The sequence below is a fragment of the Schistocerca nitens genome, chromosome 5 (assembly GCF_023898315.1).
Source record: "Schistocerca nitens isolate TAMUIC-IGC-003100 chromosome 5, iqSchNite1.1, whole genome shotgun sequence".
Lineage (NCBI taxonomy): Eukaryota > Metazoa > Arthropoda > Insecta > Orthoptera > Acrididae > Schistocerca > Schistocerca nitens.
The window spans coordinates 505,351,160-505,373,284 of NC_064618.1; the positions used below are offsets into that span (position 1 = coordinate 505,351,160).

The 22,125-nt window shown below is 44.5% G+C and overlaps 1 non-coding gene across 1 annotated transcript; it reads right to left on the reverse strand.

Annotated features, from left to right (window-relative positions):
* Positions 1-1,529: 1,529 nt before the first annotated feature.
* On the reverse strand, positions 1,530-1,648 carry LOC126261373 (U5 spliceosomal RNA). The gene has a single exon (XR_007546687.1). It is a non-coding gene; the product is annotated as a U5 spliceosomal RNA (small nuclear RNA).
* Positions 1,649-22,125: the final 20,477 nt, after the last annotated feature.

Genomic DNA, 22,125 nt, shown 5'->3' on the forward strand with positions numbered 1-22,125 from the left:
TTCAGATACTGACTCGACAGCGGTGGGCATAATTGGTGAAACAGGTGCATCATGGTGCTGTTGCATTTTCCCTGAACATTGTCCTTGAAGAGGAGTTTCCGGCCCAGTATCACTCCCAAGCATTTCTCCTGATTAGTCCAGTGTTGTACAGTGTGGGGCAGTGTTGTACAGTGTGGGGCTGTCTCTCAGTTTGGGCCGGCGCTGAATAAACGTAATGGCTTGTATCTTCTCCGCATTCAGGGTAACGCAGTTTGCTGCTGTCCATAGTTGAATAAGTGTAAGCTGACGCTGCAAACACTGTATCGCTGTATCGACTCTGTGACTGTTGGAAAGGATCACTGTATCGTCCGCGAACTGCACAATGGCGACTTCTGGAAGTAAATTCACGTCATTCACCTACAAGACGAATAGAATCGGGGACAGAACAGAACCCTGAGCGATGCCCCTTGGCCGTTGTTGATATTCACCATTAATTCGGACAAAGCAGTGCCTTCAGATAGCTGTCAATAATCTTCGTGCACTAGTCCTGGATAGTGGGGACGTCATGCAGTTGTACACAAATCATTCGTTGCATATTGTCACATCAAATGGGTTCATACGTATAGATAGGCAACCCAGTGAAATGGACCGTTCTTGCGCCATCCCGCACAATTCGTGTCAGCGACTTCAGTGAATCGCACTCACTGTCTGATGTTTGACATGCCGAAATGGTGCTGGCACTGAGTTGAAAACTTAGAGAGATGCTCAGTCAGCTGATATGTGACAGATATGGAAATCATCACTTCAGTTGTAAGGCTTTCAAATTCACGATCGGTTTCCGGTTAACAAATGAGCGTCATCAGGTGCAATTACTGAAAATAAACCAGACAGGTACGCTAAAAATAAACTTTACATACGCTTGTATGTATAAAATAAAACAAATGAGGACTATTATTTATAAAATTGTAACATTGGTCGGGCTAGACAGGGTGAAAGGAGAGAGGAATACGTCGCGATACAGTCTTCTTCTTTTGCGTACGCCCTTGTCCCACAGATTTTGCAAGGTCGGCGTGCCTACAATCGGACTCGACAAGGTTAATTTGAAGGGTTGGCCTGATGCTCTCCCTGCCGCCACCCATACCCCCCCCCCCCCTCCCCAAGGACAGAATCAGTGATCAGTGCACCCCAGCTGTCTGCGTCTAGTGGAAATCATGAAATAATGTGAACGCGTTTCAAATGTCTGCGAGTCATATAACTGAGGCAGCACGTGGGGACCAGCTCGGTATTTTCCTAGTGCAGTGTGGAAAACCGCCTAAAAACCACATCCAGGCTATCCGGCACACTGGCCCTCGTCGTTAATCTGCCAGCCGGATTCGATCCGGGGCCAGCGCTCCTACCTGAGTCCCGGAAGCAGCACGTTAGCGCTCTTTTTTTTTTCCAAAGCATCTACTTGACCCAACGTGCTCCTCTACTCCACGCTCTTCATTGTCACAACACAATGTACCTGTTGCCACACGTTGTTACTTACATTACGGTTTACTTGTGATTATAGCTCAGCAATAGCCGAGCACTACGACAAATTTCTTATAGACTCATTTAATGTTCCCCTCTACGGAAATCTTTAGTAAAAGGAGTAATATTTATTTGTTTTGAAGGGAAACAAGAGTGCGCTCTCGGCTAACCCGGACGTCGCGATACAGTGTAGGCAATTAATAATGAAACAAACCGCCCAGGAGAAGGGGCATGGCATAAGATAAGAACCGGAACACTTACATCGTGTGCAGCGACCCCAAGTGCTGCGAGACTGGGTAGTGCGGAGGCGACTACCATACGTGAACACAGAGCACGGCGTGGCGCACCCAAAGAACAGAGCTAAATTGACAAAATTTAGTGTGAAGGTACTGTGGCTGTCTGTTAGGACGACTAGAAGTGAATGACATGTGACCGACATGCCCAGCTGTTATATTTGAACTGAAAATTTTAAATGTAAAGTAAGGGAGAAAACACAGAATGGGGTAAACGACCCGAAAGGCATTTCAAGAGTACAATAAGACAAATTGAAAAGGATTAATGAACACATTGAAATGAGGATACGAAACGAATAGGTGATAAATGTAATTAAATAAAAAGCTACTAGATTAGAGAGACCTTTGCAGAATAAAACTTAAATGAACAATAAAGTTTTTCCCACAAGTGATGGGCACATGCATTTTAATGCCTGTACGTTTATCAAGGCTCCGATAGTACGCTACAATCAGAAGTTAATGAAACCATTAAAAGTGTGGAGAATTATATTTCAAGTAGAATTCTTAAACTAATTGAATCGTAAAGTTTTTGTCATAAGTGATAAACATAGGCCATTTAGTGACTGTAGCAAGATTCCACTAATATATCATAATCAGGAATTAATAAGGCTGTTAAAAGTACATTTGAAACTCATAATTGTTAGAAACCAGAAAGAGAAAGCGGTGAAGTCGGAAGTTGCGTCAAGAGAGACAAATGCATCGTATGTAGTGATTATTTTTTATCGCACTTCTCTTGATTCTTTTCAGCGATTGCACCAGATGATAGTCACTTGTTATACCGAAACAGGTCGTGAATTTAAAAATAAAAGCGTTACAACAGAAGCGGTGATTTTCATTTCTGTTACGATGCTCAGTTGCGGATGTTCACCTTTCAGGATTCTTTGCACTACTGATGTGTGTCTTGTAGCTTTCCCCCAGTCATCTTCTGAAATCGTGGAAGTACTTTTGAATGACATTGTCTAATACAGGTATTATACATCATCTTACATGTTGGAGGTAGCGGTCGTTGTAACGTTAATCGATATAGTATTTAGCGCGCATGGACGCACCCCCCCCCCCCCCCATCCCCCTCACACACACATACAAATAAAGGAGTATTGCCCTAGATATTCATTTCGAGAGTCAAGCTCCCATCAGCTGGGTGTCAGGGTTCAACTCATCACACAGTTTCCTTTAAAATGCATAAAAAGCCGTAAAATGGCATACAGGAATACTTTCATTTTATTTTATAACAGCCTTTATTAATTTTTAAGTGCCAATTATAATGCCCTTTCTAACTTATTGTCCATATATAACGAAACAAAGATTACTACTTTGAACTTACTATTTTATAGTATGAAGAACGCTTAAATAATTTAGTAACAGCAGAAACATTATATTTGCAGATAAATAATACTTATCTTGCAAAGTTGGGTCTCAGTGTATGGGCTGACACCTTTGTTCCTATATAACCTATTAGAAGATTTTGTACACAATTGCTGAAATGACAAGTCGCTGCCTCATTATATGCCTTTTAACTATTTTCTTCATTTATTTATAAGTTTTTGACACACATTTTACAACAACAGTTTTCACTTATATATTGTACAACTGTCTTGAGCTAGATAAAGAAGACAGTCGAACAAAGAACATCATGTACCAAACTCAATAGCTACTAAAACCACTCTGACGCGCATGGCTCCAAAATATCGATATGTCTGTTACGAACGCGGCTTCCAGTAACTTCTAGAACAGGATGTAGGCCATATTGGTATTAATATAAGAGTCTTAACTGAAATTGTTTTTCAGATTTAATTGATAATGTTTTCTGGAAATAATTATTCACGTGAAGATTTAGTGGTTATCAACAGAGGTTGCAAATTATGACAATGTAAAAAAACAGTAGCTTCCTGTTATTTTATAAGATTGATTTTCTTACCAGTAGTACAATCAGAAAAAATATAAATGGAGACAAAAATTTTATTTGCATGAAAATTGAAGCATAACAATGTTACGTTTACTGTAAATTTGTTTTTACATTATTTAATTTGACAATTGTGATTACTTACTGTCATGGTATAAGATCAATACTATAAAATGTATCTATATGAATAATTACAATATATTAACAGAAAATCAGTGTTTGGTAGTCAGATATGTTCAGAAATATCTACAGATGAGGAATATAACTTAACTATGGTCACAGCTTAGACAGAAGCGAACATTTCGGTTAACCAGCGAAAGTTTGGATGAGGCAATGTGAAACTTCCCCATACAAAATTAAGGATGACAGTGCTGGAAAAACTCTTACGTTATTTGATACTGAAACAGCTGAGTAAAACTGAATGTACTGAGACTGTTTGCTCTTTACTTATTCTGATCATTACTAAACTGACACACAAAATTTTAGCGAGACGCAATAAGACTTTCAATAAACCCTACAAAAGAATAGCCCTGCTAACAATAACTTATACCTTTCATGAATCACTTACCGCACAACAATCTTTGTTACTCGAACTACTGCAATACAGCGAGCGCCAATACTGCCAGCTAAATAAAAGATTCTAACTACTGATAGGCATAGTTAGCAAATGAAATATTTTGATAGATAACAAACAATGTATCTACCTTAATAGTGTTCAAAAGTCATACCGGGTGATCAAAAAGTCAGTATAAATTTGAAAAGTGAATAAATCGCGAAATACTGTAGATAGAGAGGTACAAATTGACACAAATGTTTGGAATGACATGGGGTTTTATTAGAACCAAAAAAATACAAACGTTCAAAAAATGTCCGACAGATGGCGCTTCATCTAGCAGTAATTAGCATAACAAAGTAAGACAAAGCAAAGATGATGCTTTTTGCAGGAAATGCTCAATATGTCCACCATCATTCCTCAAGAATAGCTGTAGTCGAGTAATAATGTTGTGAACAGCACTGTAAAGCATGTCCGGAGTTATGGTGAGGCACTGGCGTCGGATGTTATCTTTCAGCATCCCTAGAGATGTCGGTCGATCACGATACACTTGCGACTTCAGGTAACCCCAAAGCCAATAATCGCACGGACTGAGGTCTGGGGACCTGGGAGGCCAAGCATGACGAAATTGGCGGCTGAGCACACGATCGTCACCAAACGACGCGCGCAAGAGATCTTTCACGAGTCTAGCAATATGGGGTGTTTTTTTTTTTTGTTCTAATAAAACCCCATGTCATTCCAAGCATGTGTGTCAATTTTTACCTCTCTATGTACATTATTCCGTGGTTTATTAAGTTTTCAAATTTATACTGACTTTTTGATCACCCGGTATATGTGACATCCAATTAAACAAATTTCCTTTTTCTGACGGGCACACGCCCAGATCGTCCACTCATAGTGACCTCTCAAAATTTTGACATCTCTCTCCCCACATCCACCACTGCTGGCGGCTCACCTCCAACTGCCCAACGCTATGCGCTGTTCACATCCAACTGCCCTAAACTACACAAGCGAATATTCGAACAGTTAGTCCAAGCAGCCACAGACTGCACACAGAACAGTCAGCGATTTTCATACAGAGCACTAAGTGGCGCTACCAACATAAAAACCTAAACAGCCTACTTACGAACGATCATTATACTGTGTATGACAAATTAAACACAGACAGCCGGATGATGGGAGTTTGTCTCTCGAAACATGGGTAACATTCCATTTACTTGTGCGTCGTGAGCTAAAGAGCTATAAAGATGTGCACACACATCTTTAGGAACCCTTTTGAATGGAAGTGCCTCAGAATTAGCTCGCTACCACGAGGAGACGATGAGAAAGCACGCAGTAATAGGGCTGCCAGAGGCGACTTACACCGAAATTGTCGCGGCGAGTGGCAGTGCGCCGTAGCGTGACGAAAGTGTGTCGCGGGGCGGGCGGCGCCAGCAGCACGCCTCAGCTCAGCCTCAGCCACAGCCACAGCCGCAGCACGCCACGCCACGCAAGATGCAGGGCGGGGCGTTGGCCGGCGCTCTGTGTCGCAAGGCGGCCGCAGACACAATACCGCACTCAACAGCGATCGGCGGTGCTCGGCTCAGCAGCCAGGTCACAGGGCGACGCGTCTCACGTGCAGGCTGCCGATGAACCGAAACAGCATATCCAGACACTCCGGGATGATGATGGCATTGAAATAGAGGATGACACGCGTAAAGCTGAAATACTAAACACCTTTTTCCAAAGCTGTTTCACAGAGGAATACCGCACTGCAGTTCCTTCTCTAAGTCCTCGCACAAACGAAAAAATGGCTGACATCGAAATAAGTGTCCAAGGAATAGAAAAGCAACTGGAATCACAAAACAGAGGTAAGTCCACTGGACCTGACGGGATACCAATTCGACTCTACACAGACTACGCGAAAGAACTTTCTCCCCTCTAACAGCCGTGTACTTCAAGTCTCTAGAGGAACGGAAGGTTCCAAATGATTGGAAAAGAGCACAGGTTGGTTCAAATGGCTCTGAGCACTATGGGACTTAACATCTTAGGTCATCAGTCCCCTAGAACTTAGAACTACTTAAACCTAACTAACCTAAGGACATCACACACATCCATGCCCGAGGCAGGATTCGAACCTGCGTCCGTAGCGCCTAGAACCGCACGGCCACACCGGCCGGCAAAAGAGCACACGTAGTCTCAGTCTTCAAGAAGGGTCGTCGAGCAGATGCGCAAAACTATAGACCTATATCTATGACGTAGATGTGTTGTAGAATTTTAAAACATGTCTTTTGCTCGCGTATCGTGTCGTTTCTGGAAACCCAGAATCTACTCTGTAGGAATCAACATGGATTCCGGAAACAGCGATCGTCTGAGACCCAACTCGCTTTATTTGTTCATGAGACCCAGAAAATATTAGATACAGCCTCCCAGGTAGATGCTATTTTCCTTGACTTCCGGAAGGCGTTCCGCACTGTCGCCTGATAAACAAAGTAAGGGCCTACGGAATATCAGACCAGCTGTGTGGCTGGATTGAAGAGTTTTTAGCAAACAGAACACAGCATGTTGTTATCAATGGAGAGACGTCGACAGACATTAACCTCTGGCGTGCTACAGGGGACTGTTACGGGACCATTGCTTTTCACAATATATATAAATGACCTAGTAGATAGTGTCGGAAGTTCCATGCGGCTTTTTTCGGATGATGCTGTAGTAAACAGAGAAGTTGCAGCATTAGAAAATTGTAGCGAAATGCAGGAAGATCTGCAGCGGATAGGCACTTGGTGCAGGGAGTGGCAATTGACCCTTAACATAGACAAATGTAATGTATTGCGAATACGTAGAAAGAAGAATCCTTTATTGTATGATTATATGATAGCGGAACAAACACTGGTAGCAGTTACTTCTGTAAAATATCTGAGAATATGCGTACGGAACTATTTGAAGTGGAAGCATCATACAAAATTAATTGTTGCTAAGGCGGTTGCCAGGTTGAGATACATTGGGAGAGTCCTTAGAAAATGTAGTCCATCAACAAAGGAGGAGGCTTACAAAACACTCGTTCGACCTATACTTGAGTATTGCTCATCAGTGTCGGATCCGTACCAGGTCGGGTTGACGGAGGAGATAGAGAAGATCCAAAGAAGGGCGGCGCGTTTCGTCTCAGGGTTATTTGGTAAGCGTGATAGCGTTACGGAGATCTTTAGCAAACTCAAGTGGCAGACTCTGCAAGCGAGGCGCTCTGCATCGCGGTGTAGCTTGCTGTCCAGGTTTCGAGAGGGCGCGTTTCTGGATGAGGTATCGAATATATTGCTTCCCCCCTACTTACACCTCCCGAGGAGATCACGAATGTAAAATTAGAGAGATTCGAGCGCGCACGGACGCTTTCCGGCAGTCGTTCTTCCCGCGAACCACACGCGACTGGAACAGGAAAGGGAGGTAATGACAATGGCACGTAAAGTGCCCTCCGCCACACACCGTAGATGTAGATGTAGAAAGTGACGGAATGCTAATGTACACTATCCACTCAAAATATATGGACACTTACTATTGGACTTTAATTTAGGGAGTGTGCAGACAGTGCGCTTAGGACCGAGTCAACTCTGCTGGGGACATTTTCAATCGCCGGCCGGGTTGGCCGAGAGGTTCTACGCGCTACAGTCTGGAACCGCGCGACCACTGTGGTCGCAAGTTCGAATGCTGCCTCGGGCGTGGATATGTGTCATGTCCTTAGATTAGTTAGGTTTAAGTACACTACTGGCCATTAAAATTATTACACGCAGATGATAAACGGGTATTCATTGGACAAATATGTTATACTAGGACTGACATGTGATTACATTTTCAAGCAATTTGGGTGCACAGATCCTGAAAAAACAGTACCCAGAACAACCACCTCTGGCCGTAATAACGGCCTTGATACGCCTGGGCGTTGACTCAAACAGAGCTTGGATGACGTGCACAGATACAGCTGCCCATGCAGCTTCAACACGATACACAGTTCATCAAGAGCACTGACTGGCGTATTGTGACGAACCAGTTGCCCGGCCACCATTGACCAGACGTTCTCAATTGGTGAGAGATCTGGAGAATGTGCTGGCCAGGCAGCAGTCGAACATTTTCTGTATCCAGAAAGACCCGTACAGGACCTGCAACATGCGGCCGTGCATTATCCTGCTGAAATGTAGAGTTTCGTAGGGATCGTATGAAGGGTAGGGTAGAGCCACGGGTCGTAACACATGTGAAATGTAACGTCCACTGTTCAAAGTGCCGTCAATGTGAACAAGAGGTGACCGAGACGTGTAACCAATGACACCCCATACCATCAAGCGGGGTGATACGCCAGTATGGCGATGATGAATACACGCTTCCAATGTGCGTTCACTGCGATGTCGCCAAACACGGATGCGACAGTCATGATGCTGTAAACAGAACCTGGATTCACCCGAAAAAATGACGTTTCGCCATTCGTGCACCCAGGTTCGTCGTTGAGTACACCATCGCACGCGCTCCCGTCTGTGATGCAGCGTCAAGGGTAACCGCAGCCATGGTCTCCGACCTGATAGTCCATGCTGCTGCAAACGTCGTCGAACTGTTCGTGCAGATGATTGTGGTCTTGCAAACGTCCCCATCTGTTGACTCAGGGATCGAGACGTGGCTGCACAATCCGTTACAGCCATGCGGATAAGATGCCTGTCGTCTCGACTGCTAGTGATACGAGGCCGTTGGGATCCAGCACGGCGTTCCATATTACCCTGTTGAACCCATCGATTCCATATTCTGCTAACAGTCATTGGATCTCGACCGACGCGAGCAGCAAAGTCGCGATACGATAAACCGCAATCATGATAGGCTACACTCCGACCTTTATCAAAGTCGGAAACGTGATGGTACGCATTTCTTCTCCTTACACGAGGCATCACAACAACGTTTCACCAGGCAACGCAGGTCAACTGCTGTTTGTGTATGAGAAATCGGTTGGAAACTTTCGTCATGTCAGCACGTTGGAGGTGTCGCCACCGGCGCCAACCTTGTGTGAATGCTCTGAAAAGCTAATCATTTGCATATCACAGCATCTTCTTCCTGTCGGTTAAATTTCGCGTCTGTAGCACCTCATCTTCGTGGTGTAGCAATTTTAATGGCCAGTTGTGTATTTCTCAGTTCTAGGGGCCTGATGACCTCAGAAGTTAATTCCCATAGTGCTCAGAGCCATTGAACATTTTCAGTCAGGTCTCATAATATCTCTAGAGGTATCGCATCCTATTTTTTCTCAAGAGCTGGAACCAGAGAAGGTAACTGTGATATCGTCCAAAGACTTCCGTTCCACACGACAGCCGGCAACACTAATCGATACCGCAGACTTCAGGGATGTCTCGCTGCAATCCGTAGCAACGAATGGGAAGGCTAAAGAAGAAGTAGCAGCCACTCTCTCAGCACAGCAGCGCCATCACACAGAGGTCAATACAGAGCTAAGCACGGAAGCTGTCTGCGCCGTTCATGGGTCAGGTGAAGCAATCAACAGCATCAAATAGGATTAAAGTGCTATTCATGTCTCAGATGGAAACGTTCTTTTGTAAATGTTGAACACCGTACTTCAAGACAAATGGTCCAAATGGCTCTGAGCACTATGGGACTTAATTTCTGAGGTCATCAGTCCCCTAGATATTAGAAATACTTAAACCTAACTAACCTAAGGACATCACACACATCCATGCCCGAGGCAGGATTCGAACCTGCGACCGTAGCGGTCGCACGGTTCCAGACTGTAGCGCCTAGAACCGCTCGGCCACCCCGGCTAGCACTTCAAGACAAGAGTCTGTTAATTAAAGCATCACAATATGTTTTAATAGTTAATGACAGTTGCAAATTATCAAGCATGCCTATGGCAAAGGATTGTATCAAGTTAAGGAAATTTTTTTGTCTTTCATCTAAAAAACTGAACTAATACACTTAACCAACAAAGGAACTGGTTTCGGCATGCGTATTCAAATACAGAGATATGTATACAGGCAGAATACGGCGCTGCGGTCAACAACACCTAAATAAGACAACAAGTGTCTGGCGCAGTTGTTAGATCGGTAAATGCTACAATTGCAGGTTGTCAAGTTGTGACTGAGTTTCAACGTGGTGCAACAGTCGGCGCACGAGCGATGGGATACAGAATCTCCGAGGTAGCGATGAAGTGGGGATTTTCCGGTACGACCATTTCACGAGTGTGCCATGACTATCAATTGTGATGTCGTCAATCATATGATCACACCGCCGGCTGAGAGATCGATCCGCCGGATGCGATCCTCTCGATAAACGGAACAGAAGAACGTTTGTGTTAGCCAAAGAGTACACAGCCAGTCGCAGTACTTACGCTTGCTGCGAGGCGCCGCTAGGCCACTTCAGGTGCAGCAGGAGAGTAGTGCAGTTGTGCCAGCCTACAGTTCGTAGCCACGCTCAGTGGTCAGCCAGCGCCGAGGTTAGTCATCGTCTGCAGCTCAGTCACTGATGCCATCAAGTCTGTGTAGCTCCGTTCCAAGTTAGTCTTCAGATTCACCGGATTCAAAATTCAAGATTACGAGAGATTAATTCGTCACTGCAAGATTTGTGACTTGTAAATTATATCAGTCTACAGACGCTTAGTCTCGTCACGTCTTCTATAATTGTTAACCAACTGATCATGGACTACAGCAAAGTTAAGTAATAAATACTTTCTTATTTTGTACTCCTGCTAATTAATTTTGTTTTCCTGTTGTAGCTACCAAGCTGTCTTCGCATAGTAGAACCCACTTTCCACCTCCTTGGCTACATCATATTTGCCACCTCATGTTGATGGACTCGATTATGGTGGAAGATCGAGAGACATCATCAGGAATCCAATAAAACATCAGATCTCCGACATCGCTGCGGCCGGAAAAATATCGGCAAGAACGGGACCAATGACGACTGAAGAGAATCGTTCACCATGACAGAAGTGCAACCCTTCCTCAAATTGCCGCCAATTTCAACGCCGGGCCATTAACAAGTGTCAGCATGCGAACCATTCAACGAAACATCATCGATAAGGGCTTCGTGGGGCGTGTGTAGTCGGAGTGATATGTGACTCCTGATACGTATAGATACGACTCAGACAGATAACACGTACGTAAGCAACCTCCCTGATAACCTGAATCCATTCATGACCATTGTGCATTCCGACAGACTTGAGCAATTCCAGCAGGACCATGCGACACCCCACACATGCAGAATTTCTCTACAGAGTGGCTCCAGGAACACTCTTCTGAGTTTAAACGTTTCCGCTGGACACCACACTCCCCAGACATGAACATTATTGAGCACATCTGGGATGCCTTGCAACGTGCTGTTCAGGAGAGATCTCCACCGCTTCCTACTCTTACAAATTTATGGACAGCCCTGCAGGATTCATGGTGTGAATGACCTCCAGGACTACTTCTGACATTAGTAGCCACGTCGTGTTGCGGCACTTCTGCGTGCTCACGGGGCCCTACACGGTATTAGTCACGTGAACCAGTTTCTTCGGCTCTTCATGTATTTCATATGTTTTACTTCAAATGAGCCATGTTCCAGAACAACCAAAGAAGCTACAGTTATGACTGGACCATTTTAATATTGTCTGGCCACAAAAGCAATGATGTTGGACGCTGGAGTCTGGACCGAGGTCGATGTTCTCATTCACCATGAAGGCGTTCCATTTCGTTCAGGTCGGGCCAGTCCATTTCAGGATCCTTACTGTCCACAGACCATTGCGTTATGATAGGGTGCTTATGCACTGTCTTGCTTTACAATAATCATCTCTGTGGTATCGTCCAGAGATCACAGTGACACACCAAAGTTGGCAACGCACATCGATGTAGAGACGTTAGCGAGGGCTCGCTGCAATCTGCAACGATGTATGGTAGCCCCTTCTAAAGACCAAGCCTCCCCTCTCAGCACAGCAGCACCCTTGCACTGAAGGTCAAATGTAGAGCCGATTACGTAAGCTCTCTCCACCATTACTTGGCCTCATCTGAAGTAGTCAACAGAATGGTGGAAGATCAACAAGTGATTCGAAGTTTCTCCATGAACTTGTACTGTAGTAAAGGTTGAAAACTGTACCTCAAGGGAACAGTTTGTTAATTAGTGCATCAGGTGATGCTTTGCTACTCAATGACAGCTGTAAATTATCCAGTACTCCTGTGGAAAAGAAGTGTGTCGAGGTATAGTAAATGTTTCATCCATTAATGTAATAAAGTGATATAATATTTCATGAGTTACAGTTCCTATGTGCCACCACACTGGGCAAGCAAAGGACCAACAGTTATGGAGGGACGAATGGAGTTTGGTCTGGTCACAACACTCTTCCAATTGTTCCTCTACCGTGCGCAGAAAACAAAGCTGCATTTAGTGTTTTCTTGTGTGTAATAAGGGGACCTCACCCAACAACGAACAACACCCCCATACTGTAACACCACCTCCTCCCTACTTCTCTGTTGGCACTACACATGGTGGCAGGTAACGTTTCCCTGGCTTGTGTCAAACCGAAACCCCTCCAACGGGCTACCATAGGGTATAGCGTGATTCATTAATCCAAATCATTTGCAGTCGTCCACTGCCTAGCTGCGTCGCTCTTTACGCCGCCTCAACCGTCGCTTTGCGTTGACCACAGAAATGTATGGTTCATGAAGAGTCGCTCAACCATTGTTCTCCCTTGTTTTTGATTCCATGGGTGAAGTAGCTTGATTGCTGGTAGCTCTTTGGAACTCACGGGCGAATTTTCTTTTCTTTTTTTTTTTTTTTTTTTTTCAATCACGCTGTCCGTCAGTACATGAAGTCTACCTCGTGTTACTTCAGCTATGGTTACTGATTATCTTTTCCTCTTCACAATCACATCACCAACAGTCGACTTGGGCAGCTACAACTCCCCATCTCCTTTCACATGGCGGGCCAGCCTCTCGCGACTTCCACTGGTCAATTCTGCATTACATAGGTATGTCCGGATATTACTGATCAGATAGTTTATATTGCTATCAATCCCTATTATACGACCTTGTTTAATCTCATTGAGGTACTGATAGTGGCACCTTTGTCGCCTTAAAGGCATTCTTAACATCGATCCACCACGTCCAGCCTCAAAGGCAACTAACGCTCATCGCCGCTACAGGTTATGATTTAAAGCAAACCTAATTACATCCTAGTAGTTGCGTTAATAGCGCCACTCTTATACGAATGGAACGAAATTTTAATAGACATCTTTCATACGTAGAAAACACGTTTACCAAATTTCCTGCTTCGTGTTGCGTGGTTTTTTTTTTTTTTTTTTTTTTTTTTTTTTTTTTTTTTTTTTTTGCCCTCACTGTACTTGAGTCAGGAACAGTGCTTGTTTGCAGTTAGTCAAGTACCTACACGGACAGTGTGAAGAAGATTCGAGCGCCACGAAATATCGGCATGGCGACTATTGTTGCAGTTTCCCTCGATGAGGGAGCAGTAAGAAGCACGCCTACAGATGTGTGGTCAAGAACAACATCGGACACACGAATGTACCACGTCGTTTTCTTCGCACGAGTCCCCGTTCTGCATACAGCTTCACGATGAATGTATCTGATCGTGGAGCCTCTGAGGAGACTGTGTTTGTCTTACTGACCTAGCAATGGTGTGACAGTGTGGAGTTATATTAGATGCTGAAAACGATCACCTATAGTCCTGATAATTTTCACAGTAGCTGTTACATCTCTGAAGTGTTTAAGGCCGGTACTTGTACCGTTGCTTTGAGATCTCGATAACCAGGATAATGATAGACCACATGTCTGACGTACCTCAGTACAGACGGTGTTCGGCAGTAGTTTTGGATTCCATATTCTCCAGATCACTCACTCATTGAAAATATCTGGTCATGGGTAGCCGAGAGACTAGTGTGCAACCACTCGAGGCCCACTACGATAGATTTACTCTGGCACAGAACTGAATCGCTATGGAATGACGTACCAGCTACTGTTATCCAAGTCTAGTTCGACCCGACGTCCAGTTCGACTCGACGTCCAGTCTGACGTGGCAGCTCTGTGAACTTAATTTCATGGTCCGTATACCACCAAATTACCTATACATTTAATCATGTACTCTTCTTTATTAGCTGTTTATGCATAATAAATAAAATTTCTTTATTTTATATATTTCCTGGTGCTGGATATTTGATTGCCATCATTGTACAAGAGCGTATTGGCACGGACATTTTCGGGGTTTTTCGAGACCTTGAGATAGACTTACACATTTTACTCAGGAAAATATGTTCCGCCGGCCGAAGTGGCCGTGCGGTTAAAGGCGCTGCAGTCTGGAACCGCAAGACCGCTACGGTCGCAGGTTCGAATCCTGCCTCGGGCATGGATGTTTGTGATGTCCTTAGGTTAGTTAGGTTTAACTAGTTCTAAGTTCTAGGGGACTAATGACCTCAGCAGTTGAGTCCCATAGTGCTCAGAGCCATTTGAACCATTTTGAAAATATGTTCCACATTCTGAAGTGACTGTGCGAAAGGCGAAGAAGAGATGAAATACTTTTGCTTCTGCTTAACGTTATCCATTCACTGGAAAAAACACGATAAGTGTCTACTTATATACAGTATGAAATACCGTTGGCTGATGTCATCGATTGACGGAGGGTTTGAGATCACAGTAAAAGGTACAAAGCACAGATTACAATCACAATACATATCTACTGTGTACTGCGTACTATTCAGCCGTAAACATAACGGGACCAGGTACCCTTAAAGAGGCTCAGAAAATATCAAAAAATAATCATTATTTTATGACTCTCATTGAAAGAGGGAAAACCTTTTGGAGTGGCTATAAAAAATTACGACAGAAACTACACAAAACGGGACTTGAATTATCCCTGCTCAGGCGACTGATCACTAGACGAACATTATTCTTACAAAAATACACTCCAAGACAAAAGATCTCGTTGACTGGAGTATAATTGTCTGCAGTAGTGAGACCCGCTTCGAAATGAGCGCCATATGACCGGCGAAGACGTGTCTGGAAACGTACCCCTGACAACAGTGGAATACCAGGCTGACTGTCGCCCGTCATGCGGACCGACAACCAGGAGTGATGGTCTGGAATGTCATTTCATATCACAGCAGGACCATTTTAATTGTCACCCGCGCACCCTTTCAGCACAGCGGTACGTCGACGGTATTCTGTCCCACGTTTCGTTGCCCTTCGTGACAAGCCAGCCCGCGCTTACATTTCAGCAACATAATTCCCGCATGCATTAGGCGAGAGTTTCTAGTGCTTGTCTTCGTGCTTGCCAAACCCTGCCTTGGCCCTCAATGTCGTCTATTCTCCCCCCAATCGAGAACGTTGGAGCATTATGGACGGGGCCCTCCAACCATCTTCGACAGAATTTGGCACAGTATCCATCAGGAGGAAATTCAACAACTCTTTAAATCAATGCCATGCCGAATAACAGCATGAAAAAGGGCCAGACGTGGACCAACGCGTTATTGACTTGCTCAGTTTGTGAAGTTCTTTCTCTTGAATGAATCATCCAATTTTTCTGAAATTGTAATCATTTGTTTATCTTTGCATTTACATCACATCTTTCCTTTTTTGTCTCAGAGTGTATACTCTATGTAAGCTTTTGATGTGTATATAACAGTGCAAATATACGAAATCAACTGCTAAAAGAAGGAATCAGGTTGTATTACATAGGTTGTATCAGAGAAGGTCAATACCGGCGAGAAAATAAATTGCGTTGGAGACTAGCTGAGGAGAGCATGCATAATTAAGGACGCACTGAAATGAATGGTAATTGAAAAAGAGGACCAAAGAAAGAAGAATATACCGTATAAAGATGCTAAGGGTATGTTATCTTGTGATGTTCCAAATTATATTGATGATGTTGTTGTTGTGGTCTTCATCTCCCAGTACTTACTGCAACCTACATCCTTCTGAATCTGCTTAGTGTATTCATCTCTTGGTCTCCCTCTACGATTTTTACCCTCCACGCTGCCCTCCAATACTAAACTGGTGGTCCCTCGATGTCGCAGAACATGTCTTACCAACCGATCCCATCTTCTCGTCAATTTGTGCCACAAACTCCTCTTCTCCCCAATTCTATTTAGTACCTCCACATTAGTTATGTGATCTACCCATCTAATCTTCAGCATTCTTCTGTAGCACCACACTTCGAAAGCTTCTATTCTCTTCTTGTCTCAACTGTTTATCGTCCACGCTTCACTTCCATACAAAAACTTTCAGAAACGACTTCCTGACATTTAAATCTATACTCGATGTTACCAAATTTTCTTCTTCAGAAACGCTTTCCTTGCCATTGCCAGTCTACATTTTATATATAATCCGACCATCATCAGTTATTTTGCTCCCCAAATAGCAAAACTCCTTTACTACTTTAAGTGTCTCATTTCCTAATCTAATTCCCTCAGAATAACCCGACTTAATTCGACTACATTCCATTATCCTCGTTTTGCTTTTGTTGATGTTCATCTTATATCCTCCTTTCATGACACTGTCCATTCCGTTCAACTGCTCTTCCAATTCCTTTGCTGTCTCTGACGGAATTACAATGTCATCGCCGAACCTCAAAGTTTTTATTTCTTCTCCATGGATTTAAGCTTTCGAAATGTGGTGCTACAGAAGAATGCTGAAGATAAGGTGGGTAGATCACGTAACTAATGAGGAGGTATTGAATAGGATTGGGGAGAAGAGAAGTTTGTGGCACAACTTGACTAGAAGAAGGGATCGGTTGGTAGGACATGTTTTGAGGCATCAATGAATCACAAATTCAGCATTGGAGGGCAGCGTGGAGGGTAAAAATCGTAGAGGGAGACCAAGAGATGAATACACTAAGCAGATTCAGAAGGATGTAGGTTGCAGTAAGTACTGGGAGATGAAGAAGCTTGCACAGGACAGAGTAGCATGGAGAGCTGCATCAAACCAGTCTCAGGACTGAAGACCACAACAACAACAACATCTCTAAGGCTACAAATGCTAGACACGTAGGTTTGCCTTTCCTTAATCTTTCTTCTAACATAAGTCGTAGGGTCAGTATTGCCTCACGGGTTCCAACATTTCCACGGAATCCAAACTGATCTTCCCCGAGGTCGGCTTCTATCACTTTTTCCATTCGTCTGTAAAGAATTCGCGTTAGTACTTTGCAGCTGTGACTTATTAAACTGATAATTCGGTAATCTTCACATCTGTCAACACCTGCTCTCTTTGGGATTGGAATTATTATATTTTTCTTGAAGTCTGAGGGTATTTCGCCTGTCGCATACATCTTGCTCACCAGATGTTAGAGTTTAGTCAGGACTGGCTCTCCCAAGGCTGTCAGTAGTTCAAATGGAATGTTGTCTACTCCGGGGGCCTTGTTTAGACTCAGGTCTTTCAGTGCTCTGTTAAACTCTTCATGCAGTGTCATACCTCCCATTTCATCTTCATCTACGTCCTCTTCCATTTCCATAATATTGTCCTCAAGTACATCGCCCTTGTATAGACCCTCTATATACTCCTTCCACCTTTCTGCTTTCCCTTCTTTGCTTAGAACTGGGTTTCCATCTGAGCTCTTGATATTCATGCAAGTGGTTCTCCTTTCTTCAAAGGTCTCTTTAATTTTCCTGTAGGCAGTATCTATCTTACCCCTAGTGAGATAATCCTCTACATCCTTACATTTGTCCTCTAGCCATCCCTGCTCAGCCATTTTGCACTTCCTGTCGATCTCATTTTTGTATTCCTTTTTGCCTGCTTCATTTACTGCATTTTTATATTTTCTCCTTTCATCAATTAAATTCAATATTTCTTCTGTTACCCAAGGGTTTCTACTAGCCCTCGTTTTTTTACCTACTTGATCCTCTGCTGCCTTCACTATTTCATCCCTCAAAGCTACCCATTCTTCTTCTACTGTATTTCCTTCCCCCATTCCTGTCAATTGTTCCCTTATGCTCTGATACCTTTTAGTATCTCCAGGGTTCTTCCATGTATACATCCTTCTTTCATGATTTTTGAACCAAGTGTTAGCTATGATTAAGTTATGCTCTGCACAAAATTCTACCAGGCGGCTTCCTCTTTCATTTCTTAGCCCCTTAAACCTACTCCTGTATTACCCCTATTTTATTTTGTATTTATAACCCTGTATTCACCTGACCAAAAGTCTTGTTCCTCCTGCCACCGAACTTCACTAATTCCCACTATATCTAACTTTAACCTGTCCATTTCCCTTTTTAAATTTTCTAACCTACCTGCCCGATTAATGGATCTGACATTCCACGCTCCGATCCGTAGAACGCCGGTTTTCTTTTTTCTGATAACGACGTCCTCCTCAGTAGCCCCCGCCCGGAGATCCGAATGGGGGACTATTTTACCTCCGGAATATTTTACCCAAGAGGACGCCATCATCATTTAATCATACAGTAAAGCTGCATGCCCTCGAGAAAAATTACGGCTGTAGTTTCCCCTTGCTTTCGCAGTACCAGAACAGCAAGGCCATTTTGGTTAGTGCTACAAGGCCAGATCTGTCAGTCATCCAGATTGTTGCCCCTGCAACTACTGAAAAGGCTGCTGCCCCTCTTCAGGAACCACACGTTTGTCTGGCCTCTCAACAGATACCCCTCCGTTGTGGTTGCACCTACGTTACGGCTATCTGTATCGTTGAGGCACGCAAGCCTCCTCACCAACGGCGAGGTCCATGATCCATGGGGGGAGGGGGGGGGATTCTATTGATAGTGTGGTAAAAACACACACACACACACATATATATATATATATATATATATATATATATATATATACTCCTGGAAATTGAAATAAGAACACCGTGAATTCATTGTCCCAGGAAGGGGAAACTTTATTGACACATTCCTCGGGTCAGATACATCACATGATCACACTGACAGAACCACAGGCACATAGACACAGGCAACAGAGCATGCACAATGTCGGCACTAGTACAGTGTATATCCACCTTTCGCAGCAATGCAGGCTGCTATTCTCCCATGGAGACGATCGTAGAGATGCTGGATGTAGTCCTGTGGAACGGCTTGCCATGCCATTTCCACCTGGCGCCTCAGTTGGACCAGCGTTCGTGCTGGACGTGCAGACCGCGTGAGACGACGCTTCATCCAGTCCCAAACATGCTCAATGGGGGACAGATCCGGAGATCTTGCTGGCCAGGGTAGTTGACTTACACCTTCTAGAGCACGTTGGGTGGCACGGGATACATGCGGACGTGCATTGTCCTGTTGGAACAGCAAGTTCCCTTTCCGGTCTAGGAATGGTAGAACGATGGGTTCGATGACGGTCTGGATGTACCGTGCACTATTCAGTGTCCCCTCGACGATCACCAGTGGTGTACGGCCAGTGTAGGAGATCGCTCCCCACACCATGATGCCGGGTGTTGGCCCTGTGTGCCTCGGTCGTATGCAGTCCTGATTGTGGCGCTCACCTGCACGGCGCCAAACACGCATACGACCATCATTGGCACCAAGGCAGAAGCGACTCTCATCGCTGAAGACGACACGTCTCCATTCGTCCCTCCATTCACGCCTGTCGCGACACCACTGGAGGCGGGCTGCACGATGTTGGGGCGTGAGCGGAAGACGGCCTAACGGTGTGCGGGACCGTAGCCCAGCTTCATGGAGACGGTTGCGAATGGTCCTCGCCGATACCCCAGGAGCAACAGTGTCCCTAATTTTCTGGGAAGTGGCGGTGCGGTCCCCTACGGCACTGCGTAGGATCCTACGGTCTTGGCGTGCATCCGTGCGTCGCTGCGGTCCGGTCCCAGGTCGACGGGCACGTGCACCTTCCGCCGACCACCGGCGACAACATCGATGTACTGTGGAGACCTCACGCCCCACGTGTTGAGCAATTCGGCGGTACGTCCACCCGGCCTCCCGCATGCCCACTATACGCCCTCGCTCAAAGTCCGTCAACTGCACATACGGCTCACGTCCACGCTGTCGCGGCATGCTACCAGTGTTAAAGACTGCGATGGAGCTCCGTATGCCACGGCAAACTGGCTGACACTGACGGCTGCGGTGCACAAATGCTGCGCAGCTAGCGCCATTCGACGGCCAACACCGCGGTTCCTGGTGTGTCCGCTGTGCCGTGCGTGTGATCATTGCTTGTACAGCCCTCTCGCAGTGTCCGGAGCTAGTATGGTGGGTCTGACACACCGGTGTCAATGTGTTCTTTTTTCCATTTCCAGGAGTATATATATATATAAACTGGGCATAAACAATCCATCGTCAAAATGCAGGTAAATTATTGCTGATGGTCGATGTAGTGGATATGCAGACACGTGAATATTAATGCAAGACAGGGAGATATGTCCGAATCAAATCAGTAAAGAGTCCGACGAATATGAAAAGCCTTTCACATAACCGGTCACTGTTCTTTTAAATAACTTAATAATTTCTCATATGCAAACTCATGTGCAGTGTATACACTCCAGACATGACTGTATAATCTGACACTGTGGCCAGAAAGTAAAACATATATCACAAATGTACTTCGGAACGCGAACAACAGAACATCGAAACTACTATCCGAAAAACAAAATTGTTGAGCGGTTCGTTGACCGTTTCGAAAAACTGCGAGACATTACATAATTAACTAATTCCCTAATATATATCACAGACGAAAGTTAAGACCTGGAATATTTTGTAAAGGACAAGGGTGCACCCCACTGCGTGTGCGAATCTCTGAAGAATAAGAAAAAGCACTCGATGTAGTTAATCGATATCACAGTTGTAAATATGTACCGACCACACTTAAACAAGTCACAGAAGAGAACTGTACACTGATGAGACTAATGTAATGAGGTATGTACTTCTAGATCACATAAGGCAGCACTAATGTTTCAATTTAGCATGATGCGAAAAAGAAATGAGATTTAGGATAAATAGTAGTTCAGGATTTTGTATAATCAGCATCAAACCATTTTTACTATGTTCAGTAACACATCCAGTCAGTTTTGAAACCACTTCGCTTGCTTTAATGTGAATTTCCTATGTAATCTGGTCCCAGTTCTGGAGCACATGGTATTGACAATGAAAGCAGTTTCTCCACTTTTTGCACATACAATGGGTGGACAATAATATGAAAACACCACAAACACACTACCGTGCCTAATGTAGTGTAGGAAACCTGTCGGCTTTCGAAACAGCTTCCAATCGTCCCAGTCGTCTCGGAATGGATAACTATAGGTCCTCTATGGTTTTCAGGGGAATCTTATGCCATTCTTCCCGCAAAACGGTGGCAAGTTCAGGCAACGATGTTGGAGGTGGGAAATGATCATGCACGCTTCCATCCACAGAAGACCACAAAGGCTGATGACTGTGGTGGCCATCTCGACACTTCAACCTCGGGCTCACAAAACCAGATGTATGAACAGGGACCCTCTCGTCTTCAAACACAGCATCGCCATGGGATTGACCTAATGTGCCAAAAAGGTCACGTAATCCTTGGAGTAACGTGACCTTGCAGCGTAACCCTGAAGCCCATGGGATAACACGATATGCCTGCCCAAATCATGACAGGACCTCTGTCATGTTTCACTCTTCTCAGCAAGCAGTCTGCATCGTAGGCTGGGACACCGGACGTCAAACATGGACAGGGCCAGAAGTTGAAAAGAGTGTGAAAGAAGATTCATCCCATCAAACGACTTTCTTCTATTACTCCACAGTTCAGGTTTTATGGCCTCACTTATGAATTATTTTGGAATTCCAGCTCGACATGCAGTTCCCAGTATATGGGGCTCCCTTTGTGTTGTTTTGGTGCCGGCAGAGTTCACGAGTGGGACATTCATTTCTGCAGTGCATTTTGCAGCTGTCGTCCTCTCATTTTTCATCACAATCCTCTTCCATGACTGTCCGTCTCAATCACTCAACATACACTTTCGTCCGCATTGTG